The sequence below is a fragment of the Bactrocera latifrons genome, unplaced genomic scaffold (genome assembly GCF_001853355.1).
Source record: "Bactrocera latifrons isolate USDA-ARS-PBARC rearing strain unplaced genomic scaffold, ASM185335v1 scaffold_95, whole genome shotgun sequence".
NCBI lineage: Eukaryota > Metazoa > Arthropoda > Insecta > Diptera > Tephritidae > Bactrocera > Bactrocera latifrons.
Window position 1 is genome coordinate 621,184 of NW_017537656.1, and position 22,224 is coordinate 643,407.

Genomic DNA, 22,224 nt, shown 5'->3' on the forward strand with positions numbered 1-22,224 from the left:
TATGCAAAACTGCAAGTAAAGCAAAAATGAAAAGGAGTCATGCTAATAGCAAGTAGATGGAAGGCTAGTGAAATGCAGGAGTCCAAGAAAAGAGGCAGCAGAAGCTATGATGATGATGGTTACGAGAAATTAGTGCACATATATATGGTATGCTATGGTATACTATAAGTAGATTATTATTAGAAAGAGTGCATAGCTCATCAATTATGCAAAAATTAGAATTTAATGACAGTAAGAAGGAGGAAAGAGGAAGAAAGGAGTAAGAAGAGTAAGCTCATATATAAAAATATTTATACATATATGAGAACATATATTTATATATTTTAATACTAGCAGCAAGTTTCTTTTGAACCTTAAACAATCTGCTGCTTCAATCGGTTAAACTTGCTTACCCACTAACCTCATTTGAAAATATGAAAAATTTTAGCTTAGAATTTCTTTTATTTCTCAGACCATGATAAATTATTAACCTAGCTCGGTTATCATCAACTCTTAATCTTCATTGAATTTGGTGCTTGCTTGTGCGACAGCACTTTAAAATGGAGGAAGGAATTGGTGCGGGGATATACTGTTCAGAGTTAGGTCTTTAAAGCCGCCGTACCATTGCAGTATATTTCATGTAGAGTTCTTTGCTAAAACCGTGGATCTAGCCAGTGTTAATATCTACGTAGACAGCATCAAAACTGATCTGAGCGTGCCCCGTTAGCTTACCAGACGAACCTCTAGAAGTCTAAAATTAGTTCGAAATTTTAATATTAGCGTGCCCCGTTAGCCTACCAGACGAACCTCTAGAAGTCTAAAATTAGTTCGAAATTTTAATATTAGGAGAGTTCATTAGAGGATTATATATAAAACAGCATGACTATAACCAATGATATTCTCTACTCTCTAATATAAGTCACGTTCAATTCGTCAGTTATCAGCTCGCTAAGTTTGAATTCTACTCTCTTTTCTACTCTCTTGTCAAAAAAAGTGAAACAAATACAAAGTTTGAATACCTCAAAATTTTTTTATCACCGAAAAAGGTCCTCTGGCTCTACGACACCATAAGCAAGCCCATTACGTTTTATAGAGTTTTTACGTCGTGGAGAACTCTGGGAAAGATCACACATCATCATCTTTGTACATATTACCCGTAGACATCAACGTAAGATGTACGGCTGCAAAAGTTGCTATCAGAATCAGAAAACTTGGATTCCTAAAAGAACAAGTGCCTAAACACTCGGAAATCCTCACACACTTTGATTACATACCAGAGCACATGAAGTTCCAAACTGAATTTTGGCGGCTCCTTCTCTGCCCATATACAGGCAAGGGAGTTGTGGGTGAAAAGATGCCGTTGGCGGAGAGAGGCAGTGAGCTTCTTTACAGATGAGTCAAAGCTTGGGGGAAGGTTGGTAGAGGGGTTTTCTGTCAGGAGCTCTCTATCAACTAGAGCTTCAGACTTTCAAATTGTTGCAGTGTTTTCCTAGTCGAGTTTACAGTAAAATTACTGCTCAGGAGAGGAGCCTCTTTCAGAGAAGTGACCATCCACTCATATAGCAGGGCGGTGATACTAACCTTTAACCTATTAGTAGTGCCTTCATGGTTGGTCAAAGAGTGTCTAACCTCACTATGAATAGCATACAGTGTCGTTGTGATAAGACTGGTACGGGTACCATTCCACAGCGGAATCGCAGGAAATTGTACAGCTGATGAGCTAGCAAACAACCGTTATCGGTAGAATGGGAAGGGCCGATGCTCCCGTATGCTCTTATGTTCTACCACTAGATAACTGGTGAGCGCTTGGCCAATATCGTTGCATATGCTTTGTTAGGACCTACATATACATATTGGTTTTCTAAAGTTCTGAAGATGACTTTTAGTCGTATCCTAAGCGTTATTTTTATACATGAAACGTCCAGAGCTCATCACATATCAGCTAAGGTAACTAATTTCGGTATAACATAGTGTTACTAATAGTTGGCTGAGGAAGTTATTGTAGTAGCGGCAAGACCCATTAATGAAGTAATTTCAAGGAATGATGCCGAGTTGACAGTCCTTGGCTGGATAAAAATGAACCTGCATGTAGGCTACTTAGACCCGACTGTCGGAGGAGAGCCTTGGTTCTTTATCTTTTTTGCTACAAAAGTGGTATGTACCCTATACGCAACGAAGTGATTTTTCAGACAACGTCGATAGTGTGAATCATGGCCTTACCACTTTGATACCAATCGGAAAGCCAAATAGACGTTGTCATATAAAATCAATTTCTACATATGCAATACTTACTCTTACTAACTATGCGTTTGCAAATATCTACTAGCTGCAGTTACACAACCCTAAATAATTGTTCGAAGTATATAGTATATACATACATGCTTATGACATATGCGATTATGTTAATGGCGTTCTTACTAGTACGCTTACACTTGTGTGAAATATCAACTTGAACACGTTCAGCAAAATTTATTCTCAACCCTCAAAAATCGATGTATGTATTTTTGCCGTCGGTTAAAACGCATATACGGCATAATTTTTCATAGCCTACACCATCCAATATTAATTCTTTCTTTTAGTTATGTGGGCTCGTAAGCATATATACTCATGCAAAAATATTCTTAAAAGCATTCGTAGTAGATTATCAGACGCTCATTGCTAAGTTGGTCTACTGAACTTGGCCTACTTACTAAAGTATTGTCTTTGCTGCGCTGATGAATTGATTGATTTATTGTGAGAGAAAGATTTTATATATATATATATATATAAGATAGCTTAGGTAATTAAATTAGTTTAGTGATTCGCAAATGTTTACAGTTGTTTTGGTTTACCACTCTTTATACCTGAACCTATGTACAGAAAGTTAGTCTCCATGTTTTTAACATCCAAAATTCTCGAGACTCTATAAAGTATATACTTCTCTGAGCAAAAGTATAGTTTGTCTTATTAATTTAAATTTCGCGCGAAAGCACATTCATCGAAATATTTATTTTCTAAGTTGGTATGACTGTCAATTACAACTGTACCAAATGTCACATCAAAATAGTCACTAGTGAAGTACATAAAGTATTTTCGACGATGTTTGTGATGAGGGAAATTATTAAACAAAGAAGTTGCTTTATGTTTTATGTGCGGAATCAAATTTCTAATACCGAAACTTTAAAATTGTTAGAAAAGGCCTTTGTTGGTAATTGTTTGTCGGAAGCAAGTGTTCTTGATTGGTTCAAAATATTCAAAGAGAGTCGAGAACGTATTGATGACGAACCACAGGGCGACCATAAATATCAACTGATGATCAACACTTAATAAAAAAGAGGTTAACTCCTCTGATAGAATGCTTTCTGACTGCCATAATGCCATGAAAGGTATTATTATTGGGCATGAGTCTTGGATCTATGCTTATGACCCAGAAACAGACAATGAAACGGCCGAATATCGTGGGAAAGCTGAGCTGAAGCCGTAAATGCACCTTCGCTTATTGCATTGATTTTTCATGAGTATTTAGCAAAATTTTGAACCAATACAGTGCCGCAACTACCGTATTCTACTGATTTAGATCATAGGTTTTCGAAAAAAACAGGAGTGCCGTGTGGAAATAAGTGGGAAAATAGATTGTCTCCTACGCAATGTTACAATCGACTACAAAACGTGCGGGATGGGATAGGTACCGAGAGCAGAAGGGGAAAGCGAGAGATCAGAGTATACTCTTATAGAACACCAAGAGGTGATCTACCGACTGATACCCAGAGCGAACTGAAATGATGTGAGGAACAGTTCTTTAACCTGCTGAATGGCACTGAAAGCATAACTCCCGGAGATGGTGAACCCAGTTTCTCAATCGATGACGATGAAGCGAACGTTCCTTTGCCCGACCATGAAAAATTACCCTTTTGAAGAACAACAAAGCGGCGGGGCTGATGGATTGGTGGCCGAGCTATTCAAATATGGCGGCGAAGAACTGATAAAGAGCATGTATCAACTTCATTGTAGAATATGGTCGGACGAAAACTTGCCCAACGATTGGAATTTAAATGTGCTCTGCCCAATCCACAGAAAGGGAGATCACACAATCTGTGCGATTTACTGTGGGATAAGCGTTTTCAACATCGTATATAAGGTTCTATCGAGCGTATTGTGTGAAAGATTAAAGCCCAACGTCAACAAACTGATTGGACCTTATCAGTGTGGCCTTAGATCTGGCAAATCAACAACCGACCAGATATTCACCATGCGCCAAATCTTGTAAAAGACCCGTGAAAGGAGAACCGACACACACCACCTCTTCGTCGATTTCAAAGCTGCTTTCGACAGCACGAAAAGGAGCTGCCTTTATGCCGCTATGTCTGAATGAGTCGGAGTGAGTCGGCGTTACGAGTTTTCGAGAGAAAGATTTTGGGGAAGATTTATGGTCCTTTGCGCGAATATCGCATTCGATAAAATGATGAGCGATATTTACGATGACATTGGCATAGTTTAGAGATTTAAAATACAGCACTACGCTGGCTAGGTCATGTCATCCGAATGGATGAATACACTCCAGTTCTGGGAGTAACCGGCGCAGTACCCGCTAATGGAAGCATAGGAAGAGGAAGACCTCCACTCCATCGGAAAGACTAGGTGCAGAAAGATTTGGTTACACTTGGAATCTCGAATTGGCGCCATACCGCAAAATGGAAGAACGACTGAGCCTGGGAAGAATGATTGAGTCTCAACAAGTTAGTAGTCAGCAAGTTGTCGAGTTTTATATAAAATTTGAGTTCGAGTTCTTTCGCTGTAGCATCCCAATACTATAAAACATATTTCTCTTATTTAAAGCAGAGCTGAAAATTTATACGGATTTATAGGGTTTTTGAGTACAAGAATGATGACGAGTTCTCATTTATAATATAAACAAAGGCACTCGTAGAAATGTGTTTTCTGCCTTCGGATTTTTACTTTGTTTTTAAAATGTTTTTTCTTCAATTCCAAATATCGATTTAGCGTTTTTATGCCAACATACAATACCAAAAAGAAATATACACAATTTATATATCCTCCAAAGTAACAAGAAACCCAATTAAATTCCCATTCATGTTTGTTAACCTTACGACATCATTACCAAGTCTCTTATTTTATTCTCAATAGCATAGTTTGTCACTCATCAGTTATTCAATTTAGTCACATTAAGACCCTAGTTAAATTACAAACTGCTTAAATGACTCGTTTCGGCTGAGTATTTTGCTTTACGCAACAGCGCCACAAACAGAAAATTCATGGTCAAGGGCTTGCTTAGATTTCTTTTTTTGCATAACGAACAAACCTTATGCGTAAGCGCGATAAAAGAAGAGAGGCTGAATGGCAGAAGCAGGAAGAGGAAAGAGTTATGCAACATTGATGACATTTGATCAACAAATTCACGACCAAAGCAGACGAGCACTAGAAATTCACCCGCACATTTATTACCACCACACCAATACATACATACATACGTACATCACTTGCAAGCGGCAGTAAGCGGACTAAGCGAATTCTCAGCTGACGATGGTCATGTCAGTTGTCACAACGGACGGCAAATACACACTTCGCCTACCAAACGATGACTGTGCCTGCGCCGCCTTGCAATATACATAATCATAATTATGCAATACTGCAGCAACAACAACAACCACAATGCTATGGAAATTCGATGCATCAAAGTTGCAGCAACAAAAAAGACACGGAGCGTAAAGCTCTTAGCAGTTGAAGAAGCAGGCGTATAAGCGACCTGCCCGTAAACATTTCTAATGGCCGCTGCCAGTGGCGAAGTCTTGAGCTTGAAGCTGCAAATGTTCTTTCTACCCTCATTCACTCAACAATTCAGTTGACCGTCACCACAAATCCCCTGATACCGAGGTTGGCACAATATGAGGTGGCCAATGTGGGTACGAAGTTGTATGTACGCTGATTTGTTGCTGTTGTATTGATGCAGATAATTTAATATTGAACATTTCATTTCATTACCATATGTTCGAAAAATGATAGCAATGATCATGAAGCTGCTAATAGCAATTATGCCTTTCCATCAGCGGCGTTTCCGTGTCTAGCTGGAGGGGTTTGTAGGGTGTCACGGTGCCATGTGGTTCAAATTAATTCGATTAAGTGCATTCGATAGTAATGAAGAGCGAATTTTTAAAACTCTGTTTGCTATGACTCGGAGGTTGGTATGAGGTCGATTCATCAGTCCATGCATCTGCGCCATATAGCAAGACGGGAATAATAAGTGACTTCGAACACGTACTTTTTTGCCAAGGACGGAAATCACCCCGATTTCAAACCAATCTCCGGATCATTTATATATATCTAACTCGATTATATTTATGTGTTACGTACAACCGTTAGATGAACAAACTATTCTACTCTGTGGCAAATGGTTGAAAGAATATAAATATTTCTCTGTACAAACACATATGACCTCCCTTGTACATTTCATCAGCGCATTTCAGCCTATAAGAGCAACTGCTTTATTCTAGCCATAATTTCTACTACAGACTACCATCGTTTCGCCGTTCAACCACACTCAATCATTTAAAAGACGCCTGCAGCTCGGTAACTGGTCAGCCGAACAACTGATTGAGCAACGAATTTTTGCTTTTAGTTTAGAGAAATGTACACTTGTTTCGAGGAAAACAAATCTGTATCAAAGGAAAGAAAACTGAGCCGCTTACTTGCCTAAAAGCTCGCAGTGTACGAGTATTTGTGCTTTTGTTTTGTATTTCGTGTGTACCGTTAGTTATTGCGTGGCTCCAAACAAAGATCAACCAAAAATTTGGAGTAGATTCGAACACACTACTCGTATTGTTGTTTGAAAGGAGTATTCCTAAATGTATCTGCACGCATTTCAGCTATGAAATGGTCGTTTGTGCTGCCTCAACAATAAAAAAAATTATGCATTACTACAGAAATCGACTGTTTTAAGTATCATGTAAAGTTGTTTAAAGGAGGGTGGAGACAAGTGTAGAAGTTCACATAAATGAGGAAAGTTCTCTGAGCGCCCACGATTTCCGGTCTTAGAGCGCACTTATGAGCGAATTTAACGCCAGAGTGGGCAAAGAAGGTAACTTTGGTACAACTGGTGGCAAATTCAGCCTTTACGATGACACTTCCCCGAATGGGTTGAAGCTAATCGACTTCCCCGGGGTCCGAAGTCCGAAATATGGTTATCTGTAGTACTGGAAAAATTCATTAAGCTACGTGGCTGTCTCTGGATCGAAAAGCCACCAATCAGATCGTAACGTTATCATAGCCAGAAGCCACGCCTCCTGCATCGACTCGGACGATGCAGCAAAAAACTCACATCAACAAACACAAGGAAGGTTCGACGTCGAGAGGCGCTAATCACAACAACAAACAGCTGAAAGATTTTCTTGGTGTAAGCGAACTATGGGACGGCATTTCAAGCTCAATCGAGCACACCAGATGCGGGATAGGATAGATACCGAGAGTTGAAGAGGCAAGTGAGACGCGCGAGTAAGAAGAGCTTGACAAGCTGGCCGACAGGGGTAATGCTCGGAAATTTTACGAAAAGATGCGGCGACGAACAGAAGTTTTTAAGACCGGAGCATACTCTTGTAAAACACCCAGAGGTGATCTAGTGACTGATGTCCAGGGCAAACTGAAATTATGGAGAGAACACTTCTCGAGCTTGCTGAATGGCAGTGAAAGCATAACACCAAGAGGTGGTGAACTCGATCCCCAATCGATGACGATAGAGACGTTATATTTGATGAGTAAAAAGCTCCGTCAGAATCGAGAAAGACCTGTCCGAGCCATTCAAACCAAACGAGTGCGTTTTCTTCAATCTACTGCTGGGGAAAATAATTCAAGCTAAAGAGCTGAATTGAGAAGTTGCAATTTTTTATAAGAGTGTGCAGCGTTCATTTCATTGGCTTCAATAACCGTGCCATTAGTTCTGCTTCCTCCAGACTTTATAAAGAAGCAAATCTTCATCTTGACTCGTCACTTGACTCTCACGTCACGCTTGAGTCGATATTGTCGTCTACCTTCGAAACAGGAAAACACACACAGATCAAAAGTAAGCTGGATTGATAGTGTGGGTCAGCACGCTGAAGCGTTGGAGGTATTGTGCTGGCTTGAGTTCGCCAAGGGAAATAATTGGAGAATTCCATTGCATTAAGGGAAGACACGCACCGGATTGTTGAGCTGATGTTAGCGTGACCGTCAGATAATATAATGCACATTTATTGAATATTTATATTTATTTTCAAAGATTACAATGCATTTATATTGTTGTTGTTTGCATTATTTATCTCCATCCATATCAAAATTCTGCTGTCTATGGGACCGAAAAAATGCCCACGCCACGAACACTAAGCACCATTTATGGCGTTCACCGCGCCGGTGCCGGCAATATTGTTCCTAAAAGTAAAATAAAAGCTTGAGGAAGGGTTAAATACAGTCAAAAATTAAGTGGTTGATGCGCGCAAAATATAAAAACAAAACAAACAAAATGCAAATAAAAAGCGCGAAGGCAAACACAAATAAAAGTGCGGTCACTTCGCATAAATTCGACGCATTTCGAAATCTTTCAACATTTTGTAGTGTTCAACAAAGAAAGGCATTTAAAAAATATGCCAGTCTGTATATGCAGTATGCTCGCGCCGGCTGCAATGGCCAAGCAAAATTTAAATTGAAATGAAAGTGAAAGCGCAAACCAAATGTAATTGCTGATGGCGCAAGGCTGGATTTTCCGCTTTCATCAGCGCTGAAAGCAGCTGCGGTGCCACGTAATTGAACTAAGAGCACCTTTGCCAAGCTATTGTCTAAAGACAATAAATACAAGCTTGATAAAGCGGCGTAAAATTTGCGAAAATTTGGTACATAAAAAAAAAAAAAAAAAAAGAATAAAAAAGAAAAGAACAGTAAAAAAAAAAAATTAAGAAAAAAGAAAAAACAAAAAGAATAAAAAAAAAATGGAAAAGAAATAAAATAAAAAATAAAAATATTAATAAAAGAAATTTAACAAAAGCAATTAATAAAATTGTGAAGCCAGCCAAGCAGCCAGCAGACAACCCTTTGTGACATTGTTTTTATTTTTGCTGTGCGTTAACGTGGTATCAAAGTATTCGCCGATATGCTTACATTAATTGTCTCACATTTCTCATACCACCTAGCGATCCCCACCGCACACAAGTGTTTAGTGCTGCTTCACACACATACATATACACACACATATTTTATGTCAACTCGTGCATTAATTTTTCTGCTGAATCTGTTAAATTTAAAGAAAATGCCTATTTATTGTTGTTGTTTTTTTGCCATTGGTCCGCCCGCCTGTTTTGTTCAGTGGAAATTATAAGTTGAGTATACGCACTGTTGCACAGCCATTGAATGGCGAGCAAAGCCGCAAAAGTTTAATGAAAGTTAATGAGTGCGGTTGGCATTTAAATTGACTTCTTCGCTTTGGTGTTGTTGTACAAAAAGAAATAATAATTCTTTGCAGATTTTAAAATCACACGAAAATATCGAAATGTAATTTACGCATAATTTCAATTGGCCACTGTGTGTGCGCAGTGCCAATTACCCGTTTGTATATGTGATGAAATATCAGCTATACTACTGTGGTGTTATTATGCGCTTAAAGCATATTTATTTGAGTTTCATTTCAATTGCTGAAATTTATATTTTTTGATTTTGGTTTTTTGCATAAATTTTCTATGCAAATAGCTTTGGTTAGCCGCTGAAAACAGATATTTTACCACAAATGCTTCAAATTTTTTGGATAGTTTTAGTAGCTGTTTATTATTCAGCGCTTAATTGCAGCGGTTCACGCCATTAACAGTTTTTAGTTAGTTAATTGATATATGCTCTCTTAGCAATCGTAAATTTTGAAAATTTTTTACTAATATTTTTTCTATCAGAGTAAATTTTTATATATCTATAAGAGTGTGATGGTGAAATGCTCATATATGTAGGTATATAACACTCCATTAAAAAAATATCAAAATATTGTATTAAGAACTCACAATAGCTTACTAAGTGTGAAGCACCCATTTGCTATCGTGCCAACTAGCAGCAATTCATACAACAAAATGCACATTTCACAAGTAACTGTGGCATTTGCATTTAACGCTTTCCGCATAAGTAAAAACTTAAATGTATATGCTTGTGAAAATGACCGCACACATTGATGGCAATATATTTTTATTGATATCACTTGAGTAACACTTCAATCTCCGCTATGATGTCTGTTATGTAAATATTATCAGTGTAGTAGTGCCAAATTGCAAATGTGCAATTTTCCAAGTGATTGTCCAGTTATGCTTTTTACTTGCTTTACACTTCATTGTGTTGTTGTTGCAAGTGCATATGCTTGCTTATTTGCATAATATTGTATGTGATCATATGTAAATAGTCAATGGCGGTTTTGTATACACATGAAACATACGTAAGTATAAGAAACGCTGGGGTTTTACAATCCGGTTGCTGTTATACAATTTGTTCTATCCATGAGTGTTGAGATTTCTGGTTTATTGCAGGTGGGTAGTGTGATTGCAAGTCTTTAGCGAATTTCATTGATTTGAGTATTGTAAGCATAGCATTGTAAACATCGCTTTTTAGTTAGAAAGGTATTATCCAAAATTGTTTTAAAATAAAAAAAAATAGTGGCTAAGTAAGATTTTACCCTCCACATAAAATTATTTTACTAATGCAATATGTAAGTACAGAGTAGCAAAATTTTGTGCATTTAACTGTTTTTTGTATCATCTAAAACTAAGCGACATAAATATAGGATTGTATATATATAAGTGATCAGAATGATGAGAAAAGTTGAAATCTGGGTAACTGTCGGTCTGTCGGTCCGTCCGTCTGTGCGTGCAAGCTGTAAAAAATGAAGATATCTTGATGAAATTTGGTATGCGTGTTTCTTAGTAAAAAAAAAAAACGAATTCTTAGACGGACGTAATGGGACTACCACCACACCCACATAACGCCATTAACCGAAAATGAATAAAGTGCCATAACTAAGGGCCAAATTAAGATATTATAAAGCTTTAATGTGGTATAGAAGAACGCAGTAACAAGATAGCAGCTAGACACAAAACATTTTGAAAAAGTGTATGAGGCCGACTGTTACCTCCGCGATGGTATGAAAGGACTTTATGTGTTAAAAATGTAACGATAGGTGTGGCACCGCCAATTTTAAAGTGCAATCACATATCTCGAGAACCGACCAACCGATTTCAACCAAATTTGGTACATATTATTCTTCTCACTTTACTATGTTACAATGCCTAATTGGCAGGTAAGATTTTAAAAGGTAAAAAAAAACGACTTTATTTGGAAATGTTGTTCTTAAATATGGAATGTGTAGTTTTATTCGGACTTTTCGCATATTATTGTGCAAAATTGTGACAATACAGGGTTTTTTCGCCACTTTTTTAGTTTATAAATTTTAGACGCGTTTTTCTCAAAGCTTCTTATTCAAAATCCGTGTTCACATTTCAAAACTGCCTGACCGATCCACTTCAAGCTCTGTACACATTTTTAGGATATAAAATACCTCTCCCCATCGTTTATTATTTTTTTTATGAAGAAGGTTTTCGACCCACAAAATGGCGGAATGTTGAAGTGGAAAAAGCTGTTTTCACTTTAAAAGGCCCGCAAAAATTTGTAAATGAAAAAAATATCAGAGATCGAGAAACAATACGTCTTATAAGTACGAACGTTAGGACTTATAAGTAGAAAAAAATTTAAAATTTTATTTTTGACAAAAAAAAATATTTTTGGCGAACGTTTTACAAAAAAAAATGTAAATTTTGTTGAAAATTTTTCAAAGTTTTTTTTTTTTTTTTTGTTTTTGTGTTTAAATAGTAGTAATTGAACAATAAGTCCTGCATTCAAAACATTTTAATTATAGTTCGAAGACCTGTGCAAAACGTACCTCCTTGTCAAATATGAGCGCGATCTATTAACCACTTTATTTACAGCAGCTGCTTACGTCGGTATAAATCTGTAGTGCGTTGCGATTTTTACAATGGATAAAAATGTGGAGCAAAGAATTTGCATAAGATATTTTATTTCGAAACAAATTTTGTGTACGGAATCGTTGCGAATGTTGGAAAATGCTTACAGTGATTCAGTTTTATCAAAAACACAAGCCAATGAGTGGTAGAAATCTTCAGAGCTTTATTTGAACATGCCTGATCATGAGAATTCCGATCCCACAGTCATGAAGTGCATTATAACTGCCGGGTTTATGAGTTCGACATGCATACAAGTCAACAATCATCGAAATGGAGGGAAAAATTAGCAGAAACCACAAAACGAAGTAAAACGCGCTCAAAAATCAGGGTGATGTTCTTTGTTTTTTTTTTGATCGATATTCGTGATTTGTTGTTAAAAGTTCAATTTAAGCGTATGGAGGCATTTACCGGAATTGTGGAAGAACAATTCATGAGTTTTACACGATGACATTGCATTATCGCATCGAGACACGATTATGATCGAATTTAAAGCCACAAACACAATGAATACCATCGATCAACTATCGTATTCAACAGATTTGGCTCTGTGTGATTTTTTCGTGATTTCCCAAACTGAAATTGCAGCAGCGTGGAACCCGTTTTCAGTCGAAAAACAAAATTTGTAGACTATTCCAAAAGTGCTCATGAAAAGTATGTCGAGGACTGGTAAAATCGTTGGCATAAGTGTATTATATCTGATGAGGATTAATTTCAAGACAACAAAATGCATATTGATGAATAATTAAATATTTTTTGTTTTGTTTACAATTTTTTGTCACGATTTATATTTAATGCATTGTCATGTGATTAAAATTTCGGTGCATTTTCCATACCAGAAAAAGATTTTTATGTAGTTGTTATCCACAATTCCAAAAATTAATTGGAATGGTGACACAATAAACAAAAAGGACACTATTTTGTGTATATTCAACATTTTTTTGGTGATTTTGTAAAATATTATCATGTTTTGACACCTTTTCTTCTACATTGTTATGTCATAATTTTTTGAAAAAAGTTTCACATTATTAAGGAAATTATAATACTTTTGAGAAAATATTTTTTTAGTAAAGATGTTAAATTAATAATAGTTTAAATGTTTTTATTTTGACTAATTAATTTGTATTTTTGTTTAATTTATTTTGTCACTTCGATTTCAACTTTTTTTGCACGTTTTCATTACATTGACAAAAAAATATTAAAACAAAAAAATTGGTTATTAAAAATTAAAAAAAAAAAATAATTAATCCGAATTAGAAAAAATTATTTCCAAGTTAATTTTTTTAATTTAATTAGAAAATAAGTTTAAAAATAAATAAATAAGTTTAAATAATAAATAATGTAGCTTAAAATATAAAAAATTAAGTTATTTTAAATACCATCAAAAAAAAATTGTTTGAACTACACATTTGTTTTTAGGAAAATTTTTTTGACTTGTTTTTGCTCTATGTGCTGTACATCGATTAATTTTTTTCAATGCATACAAATTTGTTAAGTTAATTTGTCTCAGTTCAACGAAATGTTGTCAATTAGTATCCATATTTACGTATTTATATTTTTTTAACGCCTTGAATCATTTATTTATAGAAAATATTTGTTTTTTGAACATTCCACATACTTTTTATATATCCAAAAATTTGTTGCTCCATAAACAACAATTTGCAAAATAGAATTTTTCTCAACTAAACACATTTATTATTTGAACTTTCACTTTAAACCGTTAGGCGCTTTTCGAATTCGCTGCCAATGAACGACAGAACGCGCCAAACGCGCAACACCGACTGAACCGAAACGAATTAAACGGCGCGCTTTTTACATGCTGCAACACAGTCAACAGCACACAAACAAACACACAATGACAACTACGGAAAAACTAAAGCGAAAACACAAATGCATAGGAGAAGCAGAAAAACCAAAGACGCATGCAGAACAATGCAGACAAATAGACAGACAGCTAGTACGCATATATGGCTGTGTGTGTGCGTGTATGGGCAACCACAAGCCATGTGCAGCAGGCAGGAAGCCGCAATAAGCTGGCAGGAATTAAGCAACAAGAACAGCAACAACACGCAATATGAATGCAAAAAACGTGCGGAAAAGCGATATAAACACAAGCAAAGCATAAAAGTGTGTGTGTGTGCAGGTGCGTGTCTGCCTAGGAAAGGCAAAACCGCAGGCATTTTGTGTAGGGTGCTTTTTTCCATTTTATTTTTTTCAATCACTACTCATGTCTATATATGTGTGTGTGTGTGTCTCTTGGCTGAAATTCATTCATAAAATTGCTACTGCTGGCGCCCAATTGCTGATATCAACAAAAGCAGGCGCTGAATATCGGCGCCGGCGCAGCTGAATAGGAAGTTGAAAAAGCGTAAGAACGAAAATGGAATGAGTAAAGCGCAAAAACAGCCAACAAACACGTGCAGGTGGCACACTTGTTGCTGCAACAACTGAAAAATTGTTGCGTAGCAAATATGTTTGTGGGGTAATAAGCTGTTTGCATATATGTATGTGTATTTCGTGTGCAAAATGCCAACACGCAAAGGAAAACCACTGACATGTCGCTGCTAGCGGAGGTTGTACGCTAACTTGTTAATGCAATTTTTAACCTTTCAACGACGCATTAGTCAACCGCTTCAGCGAAACTATGTTATAATATGGAGCATTTTATTGTGTCACCCCTTTAAATATTTTATTATTTTGTATTTTTATTTCATTTCATTTCATGCTCAATAAAATTGTCAACAGTTGACAGGACAATAAATGTCGCGATTATCTGACAAATTCATTTCGCAGGAAAAAGAGGGAAACATTTGAAAACGTAGCTTGTGTATTTATATATGTGAGACTGAATGAATTGGTAAACAACAACAAATGAACGGAAAAGGTAGTCAATAGCAGCGAAAGAGAAGGGTTTGACACGCTTTTGGCAGCATATCCTGTCAAAGGACAATGGCTTGTGCGGCTTTGAAAATTTTGCTTTTTGATAGTATTTTTGTATTGATATATAATTTTCATATATACTTTTTTTTTAAATTTAGATCAAAAAAAATTATACATAGATTAGGTTAGGAATGACTAAAGGGTCAACAGGGATCAGACTTGGATTCGAACGACGGTGTGTTGTGATATCAACGATTCCTTTATAATAGATCGACAACTAACATTCGACAAGATGTTTAGCCCTATCGGATGAACCTACTTCTTCTTCTTGCTTGGCGGTTATAGCCGAGATAACAACAGCGCTCCAGTAATTTCTTCCTCTCGCAGTTTGGTGTCAATTTGTGAAACCAAGTAGAGCCAGGTTCATCTCCTCCTGATCTCTCCAACGGAGTGGTAGCTTTTCTCATCACTCGGCGGTTACTGCGTCGAATACTTTCAGGGTCAGAGTGTTTTCATACGTGCTCAGTCCGAAGTAGCACCTATTGGCAAGAGTTATTCTGCGTTGGATTTCGAGGCTGAAATTGTTGTCGGTGTTAATACTGGTTCCCAGATAGACGAAATTATCTATGATTTCGAAGTTATGACTCTTAACAGTCACGTGGGAGCGAACGTGGGACAACTGTTTGCTTGATGACAGAAATATTTTGTCTTGCATTCGCTCAGACACAGCAGAAACATATGCTTCGCTTCCTTATCCACTTTGGAGGACCTTCTCGATCCTGATGGAGCTTTTGGTATTGCTCAATGTCAGTTTACACAGCTGTATTAGTTTGCGGCGACACTAAATACGGACCAAGCGGCATAAAGACAGCTCTATTTCGTGCTGTCAAAAGCAGATTTGAAATCGATGAAGAGATGGTGTGTATCGATCCTCTTTTTGAATACTTATTGGGTAATTTCTAGTAGATAGTTAGAAAATAATTAAGATTTTGCACTCCACATATGGTCTATTGTGACCTCTTCTACATCACATATGGTCGTACAAAATTCCAACGCTTTGAATAATGTGATGTAATCCCTGTAACTTGTGCTTGCTTCTACAAATTGCTCGCCAATCTAGAATCGGTTTCTGGTTCCATGTCGCTAAACCGGAAGTTTGCAGGAGAGACTATACCCATGTCGGACAAGTGTTCAGTATAGAGCGCAACAAGGGCACTGAATTTGTCTCGGAGGAGGTTGATCGTATACCTTGCTAGGTTGTAACCTAGATTGTCTCGGCGGAGGGTGTTCATTTCTATGAACCTTGCTAGGTTGTAACCTCCGATGCTCGTTAATGTTCATGGTATGGATAGCTTGGTACATATGGTCGAACATTGTCATGGTGAAAAATTATTGACTCATATCCTGTGACAATTCAATTTAATGAGTTGTTATTGGTAACGATTCCCATTAACGGTAATACGAACCCATAAGATACAGTGCTTAGACTTGGATTTGTTGACCAACCAGCCACTAATAAGATTTATTGCCTTATGATTATCGTAATGAATTCATTTTTCATCATCAGTCTTAATACGATGCTAAAATTTCTTCAAGTTGAATTTTTGACACACAACATTTTCTTTCAAAGACTCTAGCCTTCAATTCATACGGCACCCATCTTTAATATTCGTTGAATTTATTCTGCTGCCTTTAGACGCTTTGAGATGGTTTCTTGAGTGACTATTAACGATTCTGAGAACTCTTCGGGTGCGTGGCTCTAGCGCCATTATCGAGTAATGCTTCCTATTTTCTCATCTTCAAACATTTTTGGCCGTCCAGGTTGTTTTGCGTCTTCCAAATCAAAATCACCATGAATATAGTTGTAGACTCAATATTATATTTACCATGTCACAACCTCCCACTCTAAATGAAGCTTCAACTATTGGTTACCTGTAACATTTTATGCTCACCTCTCCTTCAATGTCCAATTACAGTGTCAGCATATGTCAGCGAGTTAAAAATTCATTTGACAATTATGCCAGTTTCCGTGTCACAGTGACAACTGGATATGACAATTATACGACGAAATTTGTTAGACCGTTAACCAAAAAATGTCTATATAAATAACCAGATCAAACCGCTAGCAAACTAATCTTATAAAAATTTTTAACAAATTCTCATTGGCATACATGAACTGTACGACTTACAATGGATTTGAAGCTCTTCAATTTAATTATATATTATTTTCTTAAACTCAATATGAAGACGTTGGTTTCCTTCAACTGTTGGGATATGCAAAGTAAGTCAAAATATAACTTCGAATTTAAGCAATTTAAAAAAGCAGTAATAATAAAATAATATTATACCTTGAAGTATTATAAAATTCTAAAAAAAAATATATATTTAGTTTGTGCGTAATAAAGTTCTCGCTTTTTTTTTTATAAAAATGCAATTTTTTATAAGGATTTTTTATACAAACGAATTATTCGAAGTATTGCCTGTCGCTAGTCACCTCTTTTATTCATATTTCTGGCAAAGCTTGAATACCATTACTGTAAAAATGTCCATCTTGTGATGCTATCCTAGAATCAAGCCATTTTACAATGTCGTTTAGTGAATGGAACTGCTTCTGAGCCAGACTTTATGTCAGCGAACGGGACAAATAATAATCAGACTGGGCAATATCTGTGGCATATAACGCGTAGGGCGGAACTTCCTATTTAAGCATTTCCAGCAAAGTTTTAACAACACTTTTTCGTGCCTTTGCTAGTATTAAGGCTGCTTTTTGCTAAGTGTTCGGCTTAATCGCAACAATTGAAGTCGACACCGTTTCTCATTAATGACTACAGCTGCTCATAGTAAAGAACGCCAACCTTATCCCACATAATACACAGTATAACTTTCCCAGGGTGAATATTCGACTGAGGCTACGTGACTTTCTTTACTTCAGATTGCTGTAATTTATCCGCTTTTTATTACCAGTTACGATTCCATGAAGAAAACCATTTATTTTTTGCTGTAGGAGCAATTGTTCGTAGGTGAAAAGGCGACGGTCAAAGCACCTTGATTTCAAATCATAAGGAATCCAAATTCAAGGAACGTCTTCGAAGGTTTTTGATATTTCTTCGCTCGTACGGAACTTAATATCGAAATAGCCTTCTTTGAAGTGACGAAACCAATCACGGCACATTGTCCTCGGAATTTTTTGGAGCTACCGATGTGCTTTAGCCGCCAAATGAAATCAATATGCATTTAATTTCGATTTCTTCTCAAACTAACTCAAATTATTTGTTTTTCTGCTATTTCAGCCCAACTAGCTTTTTACAAATTAACAGCAGAGAATTCTTTCTACATCGACTATATTAATCTGAATGATTCTAAGGCTATACGAGGCATAGAGTACCGATTAATTGGTAAAAAGCCAACTATGGGGATCTTTATGGATCTGAATTGTGACAGCGCTGAGGAATTTCTGAATATTGTAAGTGTGATTTTGACATAAATAATTTTATTTCACTGCCTCTGCTGCCTAGGTATAAAAAAATCAACGCCTTTAGAGTGCTTTGCGCTTCACTTTCCTTACCATCTTTAACTTTTAAAGGCCGTTTTTTCAATGTCAGGTTATCATCCAACTATCAATTAAGTTCTGGTTAAAAGACAAGGTATTTTACATAAAGAAGGAGACTTGATTAAATTAAACTGAACTTAACTGACGGATTGTTGCTACCCTGATTGCTACCCAGACATTAAAAAAGGGCTCTGAAAAGTTAAAGATGGTAAAGTAGATAGAATTTACGCTGTGCTCTTAAAGCAGTCATTTTAAAAAACCTTGTTGCTTACCTTTACGCTGAGTACTAATTTAACTTATTTAATTTTGCTACTTTTAATATAACAATACAGTTAACGTTAGCTGCCTTTCATTTCTCTCTTTAAATATTTTTCTCTTCTTTCAGGCCAGCCAGGAGCGCCTCTTCAGTGACCATTTCTTCTGGTTGATCTACGATGATTTCGCTAATGTAACATACTTTCGCGCGATCTTCAAACGACTAAATCTTGCTGTTGATGCCGAAATCACCTATGCATTTTTGAATAGCCTAGAAGCTGACTGGAATAGCACAGTCTTCTCTAGCTACACGCTCTATGATGTTTACAACAATGGCTATTATTATGGTGCCAAATTGAATATGACTTTGGATCGTGAGTTATATTGCAATGACGAAGAGTGCTTTGTCAATAAATATCTCTCGAAGTTACATTTGCGCAACAAGTATGGTAACAGGAATAGATTGCACGATGCCACACTGCGTTTGACTGTGGTGGTAAGTACGATGAGTACAAATTTTAATGAATTGTTGAGCAATATTTAATTGTAGGTCACAAAAGTGCCTTTAACTAGTACACCCGAGGAGATATTTGCTTTTCTGCGTTCGGTTAATGGCACCAACAAGGATGCTATAGCACGTTTCGGTTTTCAGGCGCTATCGATTTTGGTAGATGTGTTAGGTTGTAAGTAAGTCACTAACGGACTTAACTTAAAAACTTGGAAACAAGTTATCTCTTATCTTTTTCAATCGCTCTCGTTCTTATTATCATAATCGCTATTATTATCTATACCGCTCTACACGTACACATATCCCCTATCAATATCTACATTCATTTCAATATCAATATGAATAATCAATATCAATAGCAATAACAATAAAAATATCAATATCAATATCAGTAACAATATCAATATCCCTATCAATATCAATATCAATATCAATAGCAATAACAATAAAAATATCAATATCAATACGAATATCAATATCAATATCAATATCAATATCAATATCAATATCAATATCAATATCAATATCAATATTAATATCAATATCGATATCTATCAATATCAATATCAATAATCAATATCAATAATCAATATCAATATCTATACCTATCTGCATATCTATCCCCCATTCTATATCTCTCTCCTGCTCTCTCTCTCATCTCCTTCGCAGAGTAAACCATACCTTTGTCAATCGCTGGACGATCAATGAAACACATGGCGGCCTTATTGGCGCCTTGGCCGTGCAAAGCGCTGATTTCATATCTACACCCTTTATACCGACACTACCACGCATGGAGTTCTTCACTATAACTGCTGAGACCTCGTCCTTTCGTTCGATCTGCCTATTTCGTACGCCACGTAATTCCGGCATACAGGGTGATGTTTTCTTGAAACCTTTCAACACCACCGTCTGGACGCTTTTTGCTTTGCTGCTACTACTAACGGCCATAGTTTTATGGAGCATCTTCAGATTGGAGCGTTATCGCATGTACAAACGTTATATCGATTATATGCCTTCGCTCCTGGCTACTTTTCTCATTTCCTTTGGTTCCGCTTGCAGTCAGGGTAGTGATATGGTACCGGGTTCCATGGGTGGGCGTATGGTATTTTACACATTGTATTTATTAACTTTTCTAATGTATAACTATTATACATCTATTGTGGTTTCATCGCTGCTTGGCTCGCCGGTCAAGTCCGACATCAAGACAATGGGTCAGCTCGCTGACAGTTCATTAGAAGTCGGTCTGGAGCCTTTGCCATTCACGCTGACCTATTTGAATGTTAGTAGCTAACAATTCTAAATATTTGTATAAATAAATAATGTATTTACAATCGCATAGAATTCTCTGTTACCGGAAGTACGCCGCTTCAAACACAAAATAGACTCTGTACCCAATCCGAAAGCCATTTGGATGCCTTTGGAGAAAGGCATACTGCGTGTGCGTGATCAACCGGGTTTCGTTTTTGGCTTTGAAGCATCTACTGGTTTTCTGCTCGTCAAACGTTATTATAAACCCTATGAAATCTGTGACTTGAACGAAATACTCTTTCGTCCCGAGAAGAGTTTGTATAGCGCGGTGCATAAAAACTCCAGCTTCAAAGAGATTGCCAGGCAAAAGTAAAACAATAATAAGAATTTACTTTAAGTCTAATTTTATATTTTCTATTTTCTTCTTTTTTGTAGAGTTATACGCATACTGGAGACAGGCGTCAATTTGAAGTTACACCGTTACTGGGTGCAGACCACTTTGGAGTGTTTCGATAGCAATTTCATTGTTGAAGTTGGCATGGAGTACATGGCTCCACTATTTATGCTACTGGCATGTACATATATTTTGGTGCTTATTATATTATTATGCGAAATTTTGCATAAAAAATATTGGACGGAGCGGAAAGTGAGATTGGAGAATATATTGTTTGGTGAAAATTGGCATAATGAGTAGAAATTAGCTGAAATTCTTAAATATCTGTTTAAATTAGCAAATTCTTGGCTTGAAATATATTATAATAAGTATTTAAAGAAATATATATAGTTTGTTCTTTGAGAAATTTCGAAATAAAATCTTAGGATTGCATTAAATATTTTTTATTTAGTGGCTCTAAAATGAAAACATTAGAAGCAAGTATTCATAAAACCAGACAATTATTATTGTTTTGGCTCAGTTGGGCTCTTAATTACTACTTTCTACAAATTTTTGTAAATATTTATACTTTATGTGTTCATAATTGCAATCTCAAATACAATTAACGCATAACTACATTTATGTTTCCTTTTTTAAACTAGATATTAAACAAATTAGGACTTTCCAAGTAGACTATTTACATAAATAACGTATTATCAAAAAAATTGAAAATGAGTTTTTTATTGCTTACATATCATATTACATATAAGTACTAAAAGATTTTCAGCTTACGTTCTCAGATATAACCACTATATAACTAATATTTAACCAGTATATATCTAATAATTAACTAGTATATAACCAATTTATAACCATTTTATAACCAAAACTTTAATCTTTTTTGAATGTGTGGTATCTATTACATCGTTTTTCCCTCGCTTCCCACTTATGAAAATTGATGTTACGTTATTTTACCTTTTAGGTGACGATTTGTAATTTTCCAAATTAACATGTCAAATTATTGCATCAATTCATATAAAAAACTTGCTTCAACACATGCACATGAAAAATAAATTAGGTTAGTGAAAGCAAAATTACTTATACGACATGGCCAACAGTGAAATAAACCCATAATATTCCGCTTTAGCATGGCAATCGAGCTAAGTTTGCTGAAAACTCTAGTTGTATGCGAAATTTAAATGAATTACTGTATAGTTACATAAGAAGCGAACAATATTCTTTTAAATTTGCATTTATTATATTCTTATTATAGAATAAAATACATACATTTCCTTTCTGAAAAATATACTTTATACGGTTTTATGTATTTTTATCCGTATTCGAATACACTTTCAAATTAACTTAAAAGAAAATGATAAGATAAAAGCTAAGCTATAATAAAATTAATAAAAAATAAAAAATAATAATTTAA